The sequence below is a fragment of the Manacus vitellinus genome, unplaced genomic scaffold (assembly GCF_001715985.3).
Source record: "Manacus vitellinus isolate BGI_N305 unplaced genomic scaffold, ASM171598v3 scaffold_5_pilon, whole genome shotgun sequence".
Lineage (NCBI taxonomy): Eukaryota > Metazoa > Chordata > Aves > Passeriformes > Pipridae > Manacus > Manacus vitellinus.
In genome coordinates this window covers 10,491,344-10,511,317 of record NW_021940682.1, presented here as the reverse complement: position 1 = coordinate 10,511,317, position 19,974 = coordinate 10,491,344, and the positions used below count along the sequence as shown (strand labels likewise).

Below are 19,974 nucleotides of genomic sequence, written 5' to 3'. Positions count from 1 at the left end.
ATGATCCCGGTGAGCCAGTATCCTAAAGATTAATAAAATAATAGGATTATGGTTCCTCAAAAGTTTGTTTGCTTGGGATGTTTGCAAAGCTCACTCAAACTGCGCTGTAAAATCTGTAGTCGCATAGTATCTGAACGGCATCTGATTTAAAATAAATGTTTGAACTTGCATAATTTGAATTTGAATGTAGAGCCTTCCTGTTAGTGGTGGCATATATTAGGAGTACTCAGGACAGGAGCAAAAGGGGTATGGAGGAACAGAAATAACCACCCTGAGATAACCAGTTGTTAGTACATGAAGACAAGGGAGTGAGGGAAAAACCTTTTAAATGTAACTGCATTGTTTAGATGACACTGAAAAAAGCTGCACCCTTCACCACGTTGCACTCACATGGTGAGCTGCACTCACAGGGGTGCACTGCTTTTAGGCCACAGCTACACCGTGTCTGGCCATCAGGGACCCTGGGCAGAGCTGACTTGGGGCTGCTTGTAAAAGGTCATGTAGACAAACCTGCCATGGGGCTTTACTCTCTAAAGTCTGGAAACAGCTGATGATTTTGTTTAGTTTCTGACAAAAGATGACTTGTTGGGTTCTCCAGTGTTTCACTGGGATGAGTCAAACCAATGAAGAAAGAATGAGGACGGTGACAAGCTGATAGACAGCTTAGAAAGCATGGAAATCAAGGTGGCTAGATGCAGGGAACATCCAGAAGCTGAGGTTACTTCCCTCTTCCATGCTCACAGAACTTCAAAGCTTCCTATGCCGCTCACAAGTAACAGTTTTTGTTTACAATTTATGAGTTTTAGTACACCTTCTGCTTCTTCTGGACATCCCAATTAAAGCAAATTCCAGAATATTCTGCCTTCTGTTTAGATACAGACTTTGTGATTGCAGTCTAGATCTATGCCATTTGTAATCTAGATTCCTGCAACATGCTCCACAAAAAGTTATCGTTCAGAAACTTCAGCTGCAGAAAGAAATGGCTGCTGACTTCACAGCAGAACTCAATGGAGAGCTTGTAGTAGGAGCTCCTTGCACTTAGAATTTACTTCTTAGGTTTGATTTCTTACTTTTGTCCCTGGTTCAGTTTGTCTACTCCCTGTATTTCTAGATTTTGTAGCAGTCAGTCATTCAGCCCCTACAGAATGCAACCCTTCCCAAACTACCTCTAAACATCAGCATGAGTGTTTCCTCCTCCTAGAACAGCAATGTGACACTAAATAGTCTCTTTCCAAAGTTTTTTTTTTAGACCAAAATAAAGCCATGGGAGTTTGCAGTTTGATCTGGACAGCTCAGTTTAACCTTTATGTGGCAACAGTGAAGGAAGTGGCGAGGAGATTGAGCACTCCATGTGTATCATTAAAAAATGCTTTTGCCACTACAGTCATCCAAGAGGTAGATGTAGCAGCTTTTTGGCCAGACTCTACTACCAGCAGCATAAAGCAATCACTGAGAGGATCTGTACCAAAATATACAGTATTTACTAGTCTGGCTTCTTTTGACAAATGGATAACTTAATATATGGGTTTTTTTCCTGTTAAGTGAAATCCATAAAATATAAAAGATGTTCACTGGAGTAAAGATGAGTGCATTGGGAATTCACTGGTAGGGAGATGTAATATATTAGCCTTTCCAGCAACAGTGAAGGAGAACTTTACATGCCAAAACCCCTGGAATAAGCAGTAAATGAACATGGTGCTTCCCTAGCTCTGCTGACTGAATTAGGAATTAATCTAGAATATGGCTCAGGCCTGTAGGTTGTGTTTTGGAACTCCACAATCAAGAACCCATAAAGCTATAGTAAACTACTTGTCCTCTCACTCAGGAGAGAGTGAGAGAAACCGGATTTGGGTGATTTTCTTAGGATTTTCAACATTCTGGTTTTTGTACTTCACTCACGCAACATATACAGACACACACACAGAAAACCTCTTCTTCCAAATTGAGGAATGGTTTCTTAGAGACCTTTTTTCTGTCCTTATATATGTACTCTTTACCCAACTAAAATATTTCTTAAGCATCTGGCAAATAACCGCTGGTACTCTTCTTTCACAATTGAAAAGAGATTCACTTGACCAGCCTGGCCTCAGCTGGAAGCTCACCACAGATGAGGCTGGGTCTAGCACGCTGGAGTGGGCCAGCTGCCATGTAATATTTCCAGTTCTCCACCCAACATGTCTCCACTGTAAACTATGGAATCACATCACCTCTGCACAGTTTCCCATTGGTCTCATGTGGAGGTCAATAAAGCTATCACGATCCCAGTTATGGGGGCAGAAACTGGAATGCTTTATTGGACTTACAAGTTCATATATAAAGGGCTTAGGGTCTACATATTCAACAGGAGGCTTGCATATTCACTGGGGCAGAACTATTACAATTAGGGACTTTACAGGGATGAGGTAAAGGGGAAATCCTAAATTACAAAATTTTGGGTCTTAGCACTTACATCATAGGGGGAAACCCATCTTATCTTGGGGGAATTCGGGTTTACAGAATGCAAGGGTCCAGGGAACACAAAGTGAGAGATAAGGTACAATAGGTCTTCTGCACAGGTTTGATGAGATCAGGGTATGGTTTCTCTGGGCTTGGGCAGGACATTCCAAACATGCTGGTTCTGAATGCCCAGTGTTTGATAACAACTGCTGAAAATGACTGTGGTATTCACAAACCCATTTTCTTCCAAAATGTATTTTTTTAGGGATGAGTAGGATGCTAGGGCTGCCCATGCAGAGATGCTGTGGTTCAAAATTAAATCTCATGCCCCTTCCAATTCCCTGTGCTCACTGGCTGTGCAAACACAGTGGAAGTGGGGCATCCCAGTGTAGCAAGTACAGCCCAGCCCAGCCCTGATAATTTAAGAGTGCAGTTGCAAGCTAACCCCTGATGAGTTAAACCCAGACATTCAACCAAATAATCAGGCCAACAGACCATATTCCTAAATTATCACAGGGCAGCTCCAAATCTGTCACATTCAGTTTCTTTTCTGACATGTAAAAGGCCAGAAATATCTTTCTGCAGCAGCACAAGTAACCTCATTGGGTATTAGACTCATTTCAAGGAACTCGGGAATTATCCAGTGGGGACCACAGCTTCTGTTGATGAAGCTCAGTAATCTCAGGAACTATAAGGTAGGGGGTATAGTTGTGTTGCCTACAGTTAGAAATTCAGTAATAACTGATTGCTTAGCTCCCTACCTGCCTAAATCACTTCCCTCGCCCCGTCTCTTTATGTTATGAGGGTTTCCTACTTGGGTTCTTGTTAGCATCAATGCTGTTGGTAGAACAAAATGAAGCACTGCAAACTCCTCTTAATGTATGTACAGAACAGTGTTTCTCAAGTCACCCAGGTCCACTGGGAAACTGCAGCCCACTAGAATGAGGTTCTGCCCTGACTTCATTCCAGAAGAGGGACTTTTTGAGGGAGAATGGAAGAGGAAAAAAAATGTTGCTTTAACAGTCACTTACAGCATCAGTAGCGATGGTAGTAGGTGAATGTACAATGGAAAGGAAGTCCCGGGTGATATCTTTTCACTTCTGTAGTGTGAAACTTTAGCTGCAAGGAGAATCAAAGTTTGATTTTAACAAAAGATTCCCAGGTTACAGAATATGCTTCCATTCAGATTAGGAGAAAGTTTCTCGGATTTTAAAATATTTTATAAAGAAAATTTTTGGGACATAGTCTGATTAGATTAAAAACTATGCTTTCAATACGAATAATTTGTTTGGATTTTGATCCAAGTATTTCATGTTGCAGTATAGCCTGATTAGATTGAAAACTATGCTTTTAATACGAATAATTTGTTTGGATTTTGATCTAAGTATTTCATGTTGCAGTATAGTAAATAAAGGCTATACTGCAACATGAAATACTTATACTGCAACATGAAATACTTAGAATTTTTTGTCCAAAAAATATGTAAAAGACGTTTACTGAATTACCAGAACTTTTACTTCCACTTCACATTTTTCTGAAGCATTTTTAATTTAAGAAAAAAATAAAATTCCCCAAACCTCTTCAGTTTACAAAGGAAGATGGTCATTATGGTCATTACCTCATTACCAGTATTCCTACTAGACACCTCCCTTGCTGACCCCACCTGTTTTTCAGTTACGCCTTCACAAACTGTGCCATTTTTTGCCCATAGATCTTTGACTGAATACCCATAGTAAGGTACGTTTTGTTCTGTTCTTATTCTTACCGAGTGTCAGAGGTTTATTTTGCCTCTTGTTGACAGCAGATCACATTAAATTACAAAGAACAGTCCAGGACCAAAAGTGCATTCTTTTTCACTTCTGTTCTGAAAAGTAACCATAGAATGGAGTTATGCAATGCAATGACATATTTCTTCCTAGTGATTTTAAGGTCAAATATACTCAGTCTAATGTAAAGAGTGTTTTTTAAAGTGTTATTATATCTGTTAAGCTACTGCAACTTGCAATTTAAAGGTCATGATATTCCTTCTCAATCAACAGTACTCCTAATGTACCCTTAGTTTTGACCAGAAAGTCCCTTTCTTTCAGCTTAGGGTTTCAGGGGTATCTATGTGAATCACATTAAGGAATCAGTTGGGAAGAACAGAATCTCTCACTTAATTTTAAATATTGTGTACATTCAGAAATGCCCTACTTTGCACACAGGCTTTACATCTGTGTGAGGGATTTGCATCAGTGTGACTAAATTAATTTTGCTGCATCATTGCATATTTGCTTAATGTCAACAAGGCCTTTACTGTTGGCTATGCTGAACTAACAAGAATAAAAAAGTAGCATCGAAAACTCTCTTTAAGGTCGTTTGAAGATAGGATTCTGACTATACATACAGGGAAAATAAGAAGGGTTTGTTTGCTTTTATATATTGCTACTTTTACAGAGTTGGTTTTCAATGAAGCAAAGCTTATTACAAAACACAAAGTCTGTCTATTTGAGCCAAAGGAGCATGCTACAAATTTCCTGGCAAAAAGATAAAATTATTCTTATCATAGGTACTAAAATTTTTATTTGCAGTAGCAACTTGTTAGTAAATAAAATGTTTGCCTCTTCAAAAGTCTCTGAGCTATTTCGAGTTTCTCTCTTGTTGTGTCCCAAATGTTGTCCCCACAACTAAATTAGCCCCACAGTAGAAAACAGGCACCAGGACCAGCTGGAGCCAAACCAACTCTTATGTTTTATTATGCAACTTCTCTGAACAGCCCTGAATAGAGGGTGGGACAACAAAATAGAGGATAAACAAGTCACAACCCCGTGTAAAACCACAGTGGATAGACATAAGACTGTGTTATTTGGAATAACACCTTCCAAGCCCTCCATCTATCTATGTCTGGACAGACATCAAGACTGCTGCACATAAATTTCAAGGCTCTTGCCTTGCCTCTCAGCTATGAAAGCCTTCTTTGCCATAGGAGGCATGGCAATATGACTCATTTGAGCCCCAAGCCTTAAGGGATGAGATATTCCAAGCTTCTCTCCAATTTTTTCTTTCTGCCATCACTATTTTTGGTATTAATTCTTAGGGGATTATATGACAATGAAACTATTCATGGTATTAATTCTTAGGGTATTATATCATAATGAAATTAAAGGGAATGGAATACATATATAGGAACTTTGGATAGATAATATCTAAATCTCACACACTTTACTCTCGGTTACCTCAAGACATTTATGGATCTAGGCAAATACTGAAGATCTAAGAGCATTTCCTTCTCAAATTCCTTTTGTTTGGTTAGTATCTGGCAGAGAAGGGTGAGAGACAGGCAAAGTTCACTTTGCCTTTGCTTTTCCACATGCAATTTCCAGCTATACAGAAATTCTTTCCTGGGGTTATGATACCACATACAACTCTTTTGGCAGCGTGCCAGTGATGACATGGTGCCACTTTATCTGCTCAAATGTTCAGTCATGGCCTGAACATAGCACTGCTATGTGTTCCAGCTTTTTTGATGGAGCAGGAGGTTATCGTTCTTTGGTTGACTGCTGGAAAGAAAATCTTTAAAAGTCAATGACTATGCCAGTGGCAACTCTACTGTTCCATCACAACAAAGTTATAGAGCATTGATGATAAGATGATGCTCACTTCTCAACTTCTCAATCATACTCTCCCCTTGATTTAAAATAAAGAGATGATTCTTAATTGCATCTATGATCAAAGACAGTATTTTACAGTCTAAGAAAGAGTACATAAGGTGACAAATATTACTCTAATTACTAGAAGCTGAGATGCACACCTGTGGTTGTTGGTTCCGTGCCATCTCTCTCTCTCAAAATATCTCAACCAAGTGGCCATTTCTGGAGAGACCCTGAAGTATCACAACCAACTCCTTCAATACAGTGGGCTAAAGAAGGATTAGTTGTAAGATCAGAGGCCTGTGGTTCCCATAGATCAATAGATGTCTATTGATTTAGGATGTTACATGACTGGGGCAGTCCATTCTCTGTGTCCCTCTGACAGATTTGAGAGGAAAGTGTACATGCTAAAACTTTTACATCCTGCTCCTTTTCACTGGTATAGCAATCAGTAGAACTTGAGATTTACATAATCAAAAATACTGCATGTTGGTACACTGGCAAAATTGAAGGGTTTAAGACTGATACCAACTGTTGTATCTGTTGACTTGTTTTATTTAAAATTTGTAATATTAATAGAGGAGTGAAAATGAGGCTTCAACTGTGTTGGTATGAACCTTTGGAATTTCTGGTAAGGAGAGAAGAACAGATGTATATCAGGCATATTTTAGTTGTATTTCCTATGAAACCTTTAATGTGCTGTTACACCTTTTAGAAACGTTCCAACCAAACACTGTCATATTCTGTCCCTTTTAGACTGGAACCTCAGTACATATTTTGCTTATGTTTGGAGCAGTGTGCAGCCATAAAATACTGTGACAAAACACACTCCTTCACTCACACATGTATTTCCATCCTAAATCAAATGTAAAGCAAGCAGAGTTTGACCTTTAATTGGAGAGCTTTGTCAAAAGAAGCCATGTATTACAGTCACAGAAACCTGATCTCCAGATCTGTGGAGCTGCATATTTATGATTTTCCAGTGCTTGAATAGATTTTAAAATAAACCAGTCTGTAAATACAAGGGAAAAATCTAACTGCAGCATTATGAAGTTGTGCTATGCAGCAGTCCAAATTTGTTTTCTTCATGACTCTGTAGAACTGAGGGCAATATGTAATTAATATCTAATTTATTTCTTGTGCTTCTATTAAAAAAGTCATATTCCAAGGGAATATTTTAGTAATCTACATTATAATGAATTTTAATATATTTTTGAAGGCATCATTCAACATTTCAGCTAGGATCAAAGGTTATGGTTCATGCATCAGAGACATACTCTGGAATTAAAGACAGCTGGATTGACTTTAATATTCATCTTTCTCTCTCTCTCTCTGTCTGTGTGTGTATATATATATATATATATATATATATCACATACTTCCCTGGGAAAAATAGCGAATATGTAGCTCTGTTTGCATTTGCACAGAAATTGCATTTTCTCGTCCCATGGGCCTGTTGTGAGGGACCTCAAAGACTGAGATATCTCACATACTGTTGTAATTAGATGTCACGCAAAATAAGCAGCAGGCAGATATCCTAAATATTAAAATGAAGTTGGAACTCAGAAGTAATTTCTAATTTGCCATTACTGTTGTCCAGTAAAAGATTAAAATAATGAGAATGTAGCAATTTTTTTCTTGGTCTCAAGTAATAACTTGGTGTGTTTTGCTCTCACCTTCAACACACATAATTTTCATTTCAGATATTGACCAAAACAAAGTTTTCCGAAGTTATTACTCCTACAGAGATTTAACTGTATTATGGAAAACATAGCAAGGATACTTAAAACTCAGATTATTGGCAAACATGGCTCAGCATAACTCTACCAAAGTTCTAGAACTAGACCAAGCTGGAATTCCTGACAGTCTGTCCTAGTGTTCCTAATCATAGTTTCACAGTTACTGAAAGCTTAGTTCCCCTTTACAAAATACATAATTTTATTTCTAAGTTTCTGCTTGATTAATCACAGGTGAGTGACAAACTGAGAATTAATGTAAAGCCAGACCTGAATAGTACCAGTATCAAGCAGTGAACACAACTTTTCCCTTGAGAAAATTTAACAACCAAAATAGGAGTGGTCAAAAATGTACATTAACCTAAAAACCCCCACTGTTTTCTGATAAAAGGAGATAGCTGTGATAAAACTGCATAACAGCATAGTCAGAAAATAGGAGTGATCAAAAAATGTACATTAGCTTAAAAAATTCCACCATTTTCTGCATAACAGCGCAGTCAGTTGTCCACTGATTTGTAAAAGATAAGACAGAAGTTGCTTTAAATTATTTATAGTTATCCAATAAGCCAGTGCAGAATTTTTCTATTTTGTTATTTTCTACAGTTTTGCCCAGGTCTGAATGCTAAATAGCTCAAGGTAATGATTCCTGCTCTTGGCACTGGCCAACACCGTTGACAGTTTTGTGTGCATTTGTTAATGTTTTTTCTTTCATTTTCCTATCTATTTTTTCTTACATGCATTCTTTTCTATCAAAAAAAAAAAAAAATCATCAGTTATCAGTATCTGCCTTTCCAGAACCTGCAGACAGTAGGAGCCTTCACCTTCCAATAATTTACTGTTAATATTCCATTTCAGTCTTTTCATTCCTTTACTCACATTTTGCCACACTGGACTGCCTTCTTCCTAATGTTGCTGCATTCCTGTTGCAGCCTTTAAGATTTCCCACCAGTGTTCTGCTAGGTGGGAAATCTGTGCTGACTGCCATATAGCAGTCACATCCCAACAGCATCACGGGCTTGTGTCAGTTCAGAGCCATGCAGGAGTCATGTTGGATATACCACACTCTTCTTATTTGATTGCCTATGATGTGCCATAGCTGAGGCACAGGGTTATATTAAGAAAAATGCCTAAGGACTTTTAGAGGCAATAGAGGGAGTTGAAGAAAACCAGTATTTCTAATAAAAGAGAAGGGTCTCTTCCACTTCATAAGGTAGAGGAAAAAAGAGAAACTGTGTTAATGATATTTCAAGCTACTGAAATTTGAGCGATTCAGACTTACAAGCAACCGGTGATTGCCTCTCTTGTACGTGTTGGTCTTGGTGAAAGCAGGATTTCAGTCCTTCCCTCTTCAGGCTGCAGTCCTGTGGCCATCACCATCTTGGCAGAGGCTGGAAATGCTGTAATCAGGCAGTGGAAGGAAACAAGGCAGATGTGCACCTACACTTTGGGTTCCACGAGAGCTGGTGTATTGGAACTGAAGAGTACTGAGAGCTTTTGGGCTCTCTCTGTAACCTGCTCAGTCAAGGATGTTGTTTCATGTTGTGTTAAAAGTCCTTCCCCTCAAGTTGCATAGGGAGCAAGGTTTAGTTCAATGGGGAGAAGAGGAAAACAAAGTGACAGCCCAGGTAGGAACACTCCATCTGTTTGGCCAGGCTAGAGCCTGGAGATCATAAAGGCAGAACACATTTCAAGCAGATTTCTCTGCAACAGGGAAAGAACTGCTTTAAGGCTTAAGGTAATGGGCTGTTTTTAACAGATTCTAATCTTAACACAAAATGGGGGTGAAAGGAAAAAAAAAAAGATAAGAAAAACCTTATTTGACCAGCCTGTAATTCTTTTCCAATGGACTTAAAATATTTAGGTGCAAAGAGGTATCCCTTGCTAGCCTTCCATATCCTGAACGTGGAAATAAATATAACTTGCCTGTAGTGGTTCACTCCAGTACATCCTTAAAAAACTGGTTGCTCTCTGTTTTGCTTGATAATAATTACATATAAATATTAAAACCAAAACAGAGACACAATAAAATCTGCACACAAAAGTATATAGCAAGAGGGAAGAGTAAATCATGCTGATTGGATGATATAGAGTAACTGGAGAATAAGATATTTCCATAATTTTATTATTTGCAATCATATGGAGAGACATTTCAAACACAAAAAATTCCCTGTTTTTTAGATTTTGTTCCAGAGCTTGCTATTACAGAACAGTTTCCTAAAGACCAAGTAAAAATAAGCTAAAAAAAAAAAAATTATTACTTCATGGTATCCGTTGAAGAATTTTGCTTAATATAATGAGAGTAGGCTGCCATCCCCTTACATAAAAATATTACCTATGCCAAGGAAAAAGAGCAGACATAGTAGTTAATACACCATCTATTGTTCTGATATTCACTGAGCATCCCATAGAAATTAGGTACATTTCTATAAAGCCACCACAATTTCTTTTTCCATTCAGCCACACTAGTGCAAACTGGCATGTTGGGGGCGAGTTGATTGTGCACCTTTGGCTGTTTGTATCCAAACATAAAATGAGTTGTCTTGCAGAATGATATAAGGGGATTTAACTTTGCTGAGTCAAATTTCAGTAGAATAAAAGATCCAAAGGGTCAAATGAATTAAAGATGCTGTGTCACTGTAACAAAACTATATTGCTAAACAAGTTTTGGATAGCGTTTGAGATTTCAAATGCTTCTTTATTTCTGTGGCAACATAAGCCACACCAAATCTTTTAAACCCTTTAATAAAGATAGAAAAAAATAAGGGGGGTGAAAAGAATAAAAATATTCAGAATTAAGAAAAGTAAGGCTTTCATTTGTTAAAAAAAATCCAATTTTGGTTTCCTGTTAAAAGTCTGTGTGAGGAAAATACCATTGCTTAACAGGCTTAAAGACACAGTAAGAAACAAAAAGTTTTGGATTTTTTATTTCAGAAGAGAGAGTTATTCAGTTCACTGACATGGGCTGGAACTTCTGCCAGACCTGTTGTTGGAGTCCAGTCATTCCCTGGAGAGGCAGGCAGTATGGGCACCAGAGCTGCAGGGGAAGGAAACTCAGCCTCTCTCTGTGATGCTGACGCTGAACAGCAAATTCACTGCTAGGAGAATTCCAGGACAGCATATTGTCTGTTGGTCACACAGACACATGGAAACTGCAGCAACATCCTGCTGTCTCTAACACAGCTTTTTGGAAGCTGTTTATTAACAGTGTCTTGGTAGCTCTCCAAAGGACATCTCAAGAATATCTCAAGAAAGTTTTTCTTAAACAGAAAGCAAAGGAAAACACAAATGAAAAAGGAGAGAACGAGGGAGGGAAGGAAAAACACAAACCAAGCTGCTGCACTTCTGCTGTTTGTCTGTTTTTCTTCAGTTTGGGTCAAATTAGGCATCCTTGCAGCACAAGATTGGGGGCACCAGAGAGGAAGAATAGCCCATCCACTCACGATTTAGCTGATTGGTGAGGCTTACTCTACAGTATATCTATTTTGTCCCTGTGACAGTAAAGCAAGATAGTTGGGTCTCGAAGCACATCCTGCCCTCACACACCCCCTCTCCCTTGCAGTCTCTGCTAGGTAATGTGGTTTGTCCTAAGATAAGAACACCAGGTGGGAATTGCAGGAGGAACTGTCTGGATGGTCACATAATTAATGCATTCCAGAGATGGGGGAGCTGTGATGATTGTCATTGACTTTGATACACATTGGCCTGTGAAAGGGTAAAAAATGCATCTGTGGACTAGGCCAATTATCTCCCAAGTTTGCAGGCAGCTTCCAGATGGATCCTACCCTAGCAGGGATGCCTGGAGCGTACATCCAGCCCTAAGATGGGAACACTCACTTTTGGATGGTTGAGTAAAAGCACTAAGATCCAGCCATATACAGAGATAAAATCCTAAAGTAGCTCCATAGGTGCTTTGCTGCTTTGTAATTGTGCTTTCTGCAAGGCCAAAGGCTCTAAACCTGCACGTTTCCAGTTGAACCTGGTTATGTTATAACCCTTTAGATCTGATCATATTATACACTGCATTGGCAATATTTAGATACTGTATTAGCAATGAATCTAAGTATAATAATCCACATAATCAGTGTCATACTTCTCACACTTGACCAAGAGTCTTCTCTCTACTACTCTGTCACAGTCCCACTGAGTCTAGTCTCACATTTTTCATCTTTACTGCCCATGATTTCAGCATAGTCCTTGGGGCTTATCACTGGGTCTTGTTTTCTTGAAAAAGCTGTCATTTTGTGTTTAATTTTTACTGATCTTTGCAAATTGTTTTATGTAACAATCTGAACTGTACACTGATCACCTTGAACTACTTAGAGAGCATAGGCCTTGGCACAACAAGATCTGATTTTTCTTGTTTGCAAGGACATGCCTTATCTTCTCTAAGGAATGAAAGTCTGCATAGTGGCCACTAAAGATATTAGAATGCTTTTTCTGAGATTAAATTTATTAATGTTTTTGTCTTGTCTAAACAATAAGAAATTGTATAGTTCAGGACTTTTTACTTGACACACATTCCCAAGGGAAACTAGCGTAAAACAACTCAGACATGTCTGACGTGTCTGTCAGGCTTTAGGGAAAATGTGCTGCAGTTAAAAATTCTGGTGTCTTCTGTGACAAAAGATAAATCTTGCAAGTTTGGTGCAAGGACTTAAAATCTGATAGAAGACAGCTTTTGTGTCAATGACATGTTGGTTTTATCCTCATTAAATAAGTATGTGAAAGCTCATGGTGCATGTTTAATAAAGATGACTTTGGTTTCAACAGCAAACTTTCCTAAAAGGTCTCATTTGCTATGAATGGGAATCTGTTACCATAAGCTGTAAGAGGTCTAGGCAACCAAAAGGAAAGCAGGGGTCTGCCCTGCTCTGGTCCCAGCATCCTAGATGTCCAAATCAAGAGTACAGAAGACAGTTATTCAAATGCACTGTGAAGAAATTCTCAGGCAGATATACTGGATCCCAAAGCTGTGCTAGATGAGGAATGGGGTCAGGAGGAGGAACTGGGGAGGTAGGGTGGTCCAGTCAGGTAGATTGGAAGCAAAGAGTGTCATACTGGGGAATGAGCAAACAGCTAACCAGACTGGGAGATCAGGAGCTGGGATCTACTGTGACTTCCTGTAGGAGAATGTGGGGTCCTGGGATGAAGTGGGGAAAGCAAAGGACAAGGATGGCAAGAGGCTGGAGGAGACACAGTGGGTTACCTTATATCTGGAATCCATCTGATTACCTGTCACCCCAGCCAACAAGCAAAACCTCAGTTTGTGTTTCTCACCAGGGACCATCAGCAATCTTCTTCTGGGAGTGCTTTACTCAGAGGATGACAACCCATGGCTGGTAGTGGCACTCTATTAGCTCAAGTAGCAGAAATCTGTGCAGATAGTGCAGTTGTTAGTCTGCCAAGGAAAATGAGGTACCGTGATGAATAAAATTCATCTCTTTCCAGCTTGTTTTCATTTGTCTATCTTTTTTATATTTAAAAAAATAAATAAAGAATTTGTTAAAGAACATTACTGAGATTGCTAAGTAAAGCAATTGAAATAGGAAATAGCAGAATCAAATAAATTATGTTTATTCTGTTTAATTAATTTTTCCTAATGTGATATTAGGAGCTTATCTCTCCTGCTTATCCCATTGTGGTCTAATAAGTAATTAGTCCAAACTCATTTAGAGCAGAGAATATGCTAATACAACATAAATATTTCTTCCAGTGTGCCTTTTTTCGTGTCTTTGCTACACAGGCTTATTTTGTGCTCTCTATGAGTTAGTACAGTGGAAAAACAAGAATACAGCTATGCAGTCACCCTGATTTATCTGGTTTAGACATTGTGCCTGGTGGCCTTGCATTTAATCTCAGTTGGTTTTTAGGTTGTGCACTCTGGTCACACACTCTTTCCATCTCAGTGTGCTATCTACAATATTTTGAAAGTGACTTATGGAACAATAATACCATGGTAATTTCCTCAAATATCTACAAAAAATAAAGGACCCTTTGCTCATTAAGAGGAGTGGCTTAACGCTGCCTAAGAGGAAAATGAAAAGCTATTAATATTTTTCAGAGGAAAACAGGGGTCCATATTTGCATCTTGGCTCATATTCCCTCTCTCTTCGAAACAAGCCTTGATGTTCCAGCTTATGTAAGCTATGGCTGAACCTGCCAGATCAGTCTAGAGAGACAAGGTCTTGTATCAGAAGTTATTGTTTTCAAAGGTTAAATTAATCCAATATTACTCCAAGAAAACGACTGAAATTGTTCAAGAGTCTTAGCTGTTCCTAAGGTTTGCAGCTGCTCCACCCAGCCGACAGCCTGTGCAAGAGCAAAACTGCAGCTGGAATCTGAATGAGAAGTCATTTATTAGCAGATTACAACAAAAGGTGTGCATTGCCCAGTTGTTCTCTCTGGTGGGGGCTCTCAGTGTGGAGCTGGCGGTTGTGGCTGCAGGACCAGAATGTGGGGAGGAGGCAAGGCAGGGCAGGGCAGGGCAGGCAAGCATGCCACTTGCTTAATTTTGTCCTGAGTTAGTGCTGGGAGCTTATCTCCACCTCTTGTCACTGCCCGGCCTGTTATAGTGAATTAACCCAACCTCATTTACATCAGAGAATATTCTAATACAGTCTAAGTATGTCTTCCAGTCTATAATTGAATGCTCTAATTATATAACAAAACTGAATGTCACAATGTAGATTTGCTTCATCACAGCTGTGTTCTGGGACCCATGACCTTCAGCTTGATGCTTCCACTGCATGAAGGCAGGATACTTGAACACATGATCTCACCCAAGGAACGACATGTTGTATGATTACATACAACATGTCTTTGTATTCCTGGTGAGGCTGGTATGAGCTATGGTTTATATCCCCTTGCTGCTATCAGCCTTGCAAGCAGCAAGTGATCCAGGCAGTGATATTTCAGTCAAGGTTTTTGATTCCAGGAAATAAGCCTGTTCTTCAATGCATCCCCATTGAGAAAAGTGTGGACATGCACACGAAACTTTTCTTCAGTAGGTGCTTAAAAAGAGGGCACACATTTAAGAGCCCCTCCTGTGAATAAGGCTTTTTACTTCAACTGCTATGTACCAAGAAATACATATGGGCCCTGGTGGACTGACTCCCAACTTTATATATATATATATATGTATGTATCTATGTATGTATATATGTATAGATACATAGATAGTTACAGTTACAGTTATTTAACTTGGAGAAAAAGAACAACCTCATTTTCAAAATGAGGTTAAACCTCTGTGAAAATAGTGAAAAAAAATCTCATTATGAAGACATATAAGAAACAGTGATGCTCCTTTATGGAGGCAGATATCTAAAATAACAGCAGTCTGTACTCAAAACACAGACACAGGCTGCTGCTCAGGACATAGGAATATATATAGCACAAGAAGGTGGAAAAATTTCATGAGCTACCATTGAGGAATCTGGGCTATGTGTGGGCCTGATATTATGAGAAAAGTAAAAGAAAGCTGAGAACAGACTGTAGAGATTTACTTTTTTAAAGAAGCATATATTTAGTGGGCTTGTGTTAAAACTTGGCTAAGAAAATGTCTGGGAATTGTAGCAGAAACAATATATCCTGAATATATTCAACGTAACAGGAGTCTGTGTGCCCTGTTATATCAAGGGCATCACCTCCGATCTAAGCTCAAGCTTAATAAGCTGAAGCTGAAACAACTTGGTAGATGATGCAAATAAAAAAGGATTACTTATTTTATAGATATTAGTAACCTTGCAGATCAGCACCAGATTGCACACCCAAATATTTATGGTTAAACAGCAGAACTGTCTCTAATGCAACACAGTTTGATTAAAGATCTCTCATTCAGTCTAGGTAATGAAAATGAACCATCGTTGCTTATGACACAATTGAGCTTCAGATACCTTTGAAGATACATGAAAGGCAAAGCCCTTTTAATCAGAAATCATGTAATTTCCACTGTGGTATGTCTACCTGAGTCCCACACCTGCCAACTCTTCTTGGCATAGACTTTCTCCCCCATCTGTCATTACATGGCAGTGCCTTGGCAACAGGTCCCTGGCTCCTTGAAGCATTTGGTGCAGTGCTTTAGCCTGGACATGAGCTACTCTTTGCACCTCTGAAGCAAGAGCATTATTTTCCTCCCCTTTGGTAAGGTTCATCACTATTACCTCCAGTGGCAGCTCATAAAACAAGCTAGCTAATGCAAGTTTTGCTTCACAGAGGAAACAAAACAATTATGGAGAACATACTTGATCCTCTTAGTAGCCCTTACGTTATTCTTACCATGGAAGTTCATGTCTTCCGCTCCTTTCCATCATTTGTTCTTGTTTCTAGTGGACACAGTTGAGACTTCTCACCATCATTCCTGTCAGGTGGGCCTTCCTAAGATCTCTAGTAAGTATGCTCTTCCTGACACACATTGGTCTCCACTAGATCATCTTGAGGGGAATTCTTGGGGGCTGCCATTCAGAGAATGCACAACAATTACATCCTGTGCTCCCTGCTGACTCTGGTGAAAGATGAGGTGGTGGGCGGTTCGACCCTGCTGAGACAGAGACCAACAGTCAGACTTTTTAATAGGCACTTTTTTTTTTTAAAGGCATCTAGTTTTCTAGCATCTTTGATATGTGTATTTTTCAGGGTCTATTTTAACCTTGTAATTACATGTAAATATTAATTTTTTTAAATCTTTTTTTCATTCTGGAACTGAATATCTTGAATTGAGTATGAGTAGTGGAAGACTCTTCTATCCTTTCTGTCAGTTCCTTCCTAATTACTTGGAAGTGAGATATAGATAGGACAGGCAAGATGCTCTACTTTCCCAGAATTTGTGTTTTCTAACATGATTTCAATTTTTGGTATTAAGCTTTCAGGGATGTTTGCTTTGGTAGCTTATTTTGAATCCTGTTTGGCTTACTTTTTTGCTAGGTTATGTATCTTCACAGGTTTTTTCAGGTCTATGGCTCAGTAACACAGTACACACCTCCAAGATATGTGCAATACACCCCACAGTATGCTGCTACTTGTGCTGCCTACACAGTAACTGTGTGGGATAATGCTAAACAGCCCCAGAAAGCAAATGTACCCTGGTTCCACATCAGTGTTCAAAGTGAACCAGTCTCTTACTTAGATAGACTCCCAGATGCAGCCATCCACCCCTCTCTGCAAGGCTGTGATGATGGAGTAAGAGCTGAGTGCTGAAGTTCCTCAAGGCGTTCCTGAGGTTGATGTCAAGTAACCTTAAAAAAAAAAACCATCAATGAAGCTGCTGATGAGCAAAGCATGTCATTACCCATGTTCTTTCAGAATGCTTTTTTGTATGAATATCCCTTTTTCTGGGACTGAGTCCTGAGGCTGTTCCCCTGCAATTCTGCATCCATCATCTGTGTCATCTTGTGTGCAATTTGCATCATCCACTGCAAATTACATCCCCTATAGTATAGGGCAGAGAGGCACTTTCCCAGTCTCACACTGTAGTATTTTAACAACTCCGTGTTTCCCCTCATCAAAATCTGGGGTTTCCCAGGGGTTTTTTCAACTTTTAAAATTTCACTTCTGCAGTGACATCATGGGCTCTTAGCATTTCTATTACAACCAAAATGTCTCTCACTGTACTGTTGCTGCTACCTACTGGACTGCAATTTGGTTTTCTGGTATCACCACTGCACCAACAGCAGTCTCTTATAAGGTCAGATCATCTCATGTCACAGAATCTCATGTCAAAGTAGGGCTAACTTTTTGCTACTGACTTCTCTAAAATGCTTTTATTATCTGTATTATCTCTGTTGTACATATTTCCCTATCTTTGCTTTTGATCAGCCCATTTCCTGTTTGAACTACCCACACAGGATTTTTGTAACTTGGTAAACAAGATCTGTGGTTTCCTACCATGGCAGGAGTTTCAGTTTCAAGTGTTAGGCATTTCATATATCTCTGTTCATCTTTTCTTGGACATTATTAGTCAGTGATCTTTTTGCTTGTGTTCCTTTCTGTAATTCCACACTTTTGATCAGTCTTAGCATTATAGAATTTTTATTTCTGAGGTTTTATTTTCTTTATGATTTATTTTCTTTTCTTTTTGGGCTTACCCAGTTTGCTGTTCTGCCTGTATTGAAGCTGCTGCTTCAATATATCACATTGTTTTCATGAAGCAACAAGGCAAATGTAATGGCTTGCTCCCACTGAGAGGGCCCTGCCCACCCTTAACTCCTTCCAATCTCAACTGCATGTTCCCACCTCCTCCTCATGCTGTGGTGCTCATCTGTCTCTTATTAAAGTAGTTCAGCTAACTAAATTAGCAGAAAGCCAACCAGTTTAAAAAAAACTAATCAGCTTTTGTCAGGTTGGTGAGCTGAAACAGCTCACAGTGATGTTGGACAAGGGCCAGTGCTAGCTCAAGAGAGAGACTAGGAACACCAGGACAGGATCTGGAGAGAGACAGGATCACTTTACACAGATGGCAGCAGCCAAGTTTTACAGAGACTTGGACATACTGGGAAATGTCATACTGGGCATTTTCCCTTTGTAACACTATTTCTCCACCTCACCTACCCTTGACTACAACAGTAACTTAACTCATAGGATCACTGATGACCGGAGCTGAAAGAGAATTCAGGAGGTTCCTGGTGTGTTCACCTGTCCCCTTGCAGGGTCAAGGCTTAGCTTAGACCAGGCTGTTTTATCCAGACTTTTATCCAGTCATGGCTGAAAAACCTCCAAGGATGGAGAGTGCCAAAGTTCTCTGAGCAACCTGTGCCAATGATTAATTATCCTCACAGTAATTTTTTTTCCTCTTATAAATCTGAACATGGTCAAAGTCAGAATATCATGCAGCATTCTTTTGTTTTCAAGCTTCATATCACTGATTTCTAAGTAATTTTGCCTTTGAAGTCCATCCTTCCCAGACTATTCTGCTTGGCATTATATAGACCATCACTGATACCATCAGTTATATAGCACATCTGACCCTGTGTGGTGTTCATGTTAGTATCTATTTATGAGTCTTTTTGCCATCTGGCAAGACTCATATGTTTAAGCTAGCAAAGTACTTAAAAATACATCAAATAACAAGCATAGAGAAGTCTGTCTCCCACCATTTTGGTAAAGCTTTCACAGTCTTACTATTTTAACACAATACCTAGGTAGGCTGTATGACCCCAACTCTGCTTTACTAAAAAAAGGTTGGTAACCTATGAGTAACAGCATGTAAACTTAAGAAAGGTATATTAAAAAAGCTGAAACAAGGACACAAGTGAAATTGTTGAGCCTGTAGCAGAGGCTCAAGGACTGAAGGAAAAACTAACTACTGAAAAAGCTCTAAAACCCTGAGAAAAAAAAAATCAAAATAGAAAATAGCAACTTAGCAAAACTGAGGATCATTCTATTGCAAGGAGCAATGGAGTCTGGCACTTCCCCATGTGATTACCATCTGCTTGACCAGCAGAAACCCAGTGGTTACGTGCATCAGAGGCAGTGAGGGCATTAGTGCCAAAGCTAATAGCACATTACTCCCAGCCATTTATTGTATGTACTATCCAACAAATAGCATAATTGTTCTGTACTCATAAATTGTGTTTGTGATCCTGCTTTCAAGCCTCCATGCTCAGGAAAAGACACTCATATAAAAGTGACCAAATATGCTAAGAGGTTTATACTACACCACTGCTCTATCCATTTCTTGATTGTTATATTCATCTTTGGTATTAAAGTTGTCCATGAAAAGAAACAGGCTGAGCTGTGATATTTTTTAATTCCTACTACGAAGGCCATTTTGGAAATGCATGTTTGTGTTCTTCTTCACATTTCTCTGTCATTGCCAATATTGTGCAATATCTATTTTGACATGTGGGGCGCAGTGCATTGCTCAGATCACCTGTTATGCTGGCACACTTCCTTTTCCATCCTAATTGCCAGATGACGGCCTGCCTTCCTGGGGTGACTCAGCCTGCAAGCTGGCTGGCTCACCCACCCTTGCCCCTGTCATCCGCACGTGGATGTGTGTCAAGGCAGGATATGGGTGGAGATGGAAGCACGGCCCAATTACAGAATCAAGAATGCAAGGGGGAAGGCACGAAATTAATATTGGTAGAGTGCAAACTCTGGCTTTCTTCCTAAAATCCTAAACATTACCCACCTCTTAGGATGACTTCCAGCAGACCACAGAATTGGGCTGGTATTGCAAT

The 19,974-nt window shown here is 39.3% G+C and overlaps 1 long non-coding RNA gene across 2 annotated transcripts; it reads right to left on the bottom strand.

The window, feature by feature from the left end:
- Positions 1-3,501: 3,501 nt before the first annotated feature.
- LOC108641004 lies at positions 3,502-16,186 on the bottom strand. 2 transcript variants are annotated; one of them, XR_001921659.1, is made up of 5 exons: positions 16,076-16,186; positions 13,079-13,199; positions 9,081-9,198; positions 4,202-4,300; positions 3,502-3,555 (listed from the first exon to the last, which is right to left on the bottom strand). It is a non-coding gene; the product is annotated as an uncharacterized LOC108641004 (long non-coding RNA). The 2 variants fall into 2 exon arrangements; XR_001921658.1 differs by lacking the exons at positions 13,079-13,199; positions 16,076-16,186 and having other exon boundaries at positions 9,081-11,116.
- Between the last annotated feature and the right edge of the window lie 3,788 nt (positions 16,187-19,974).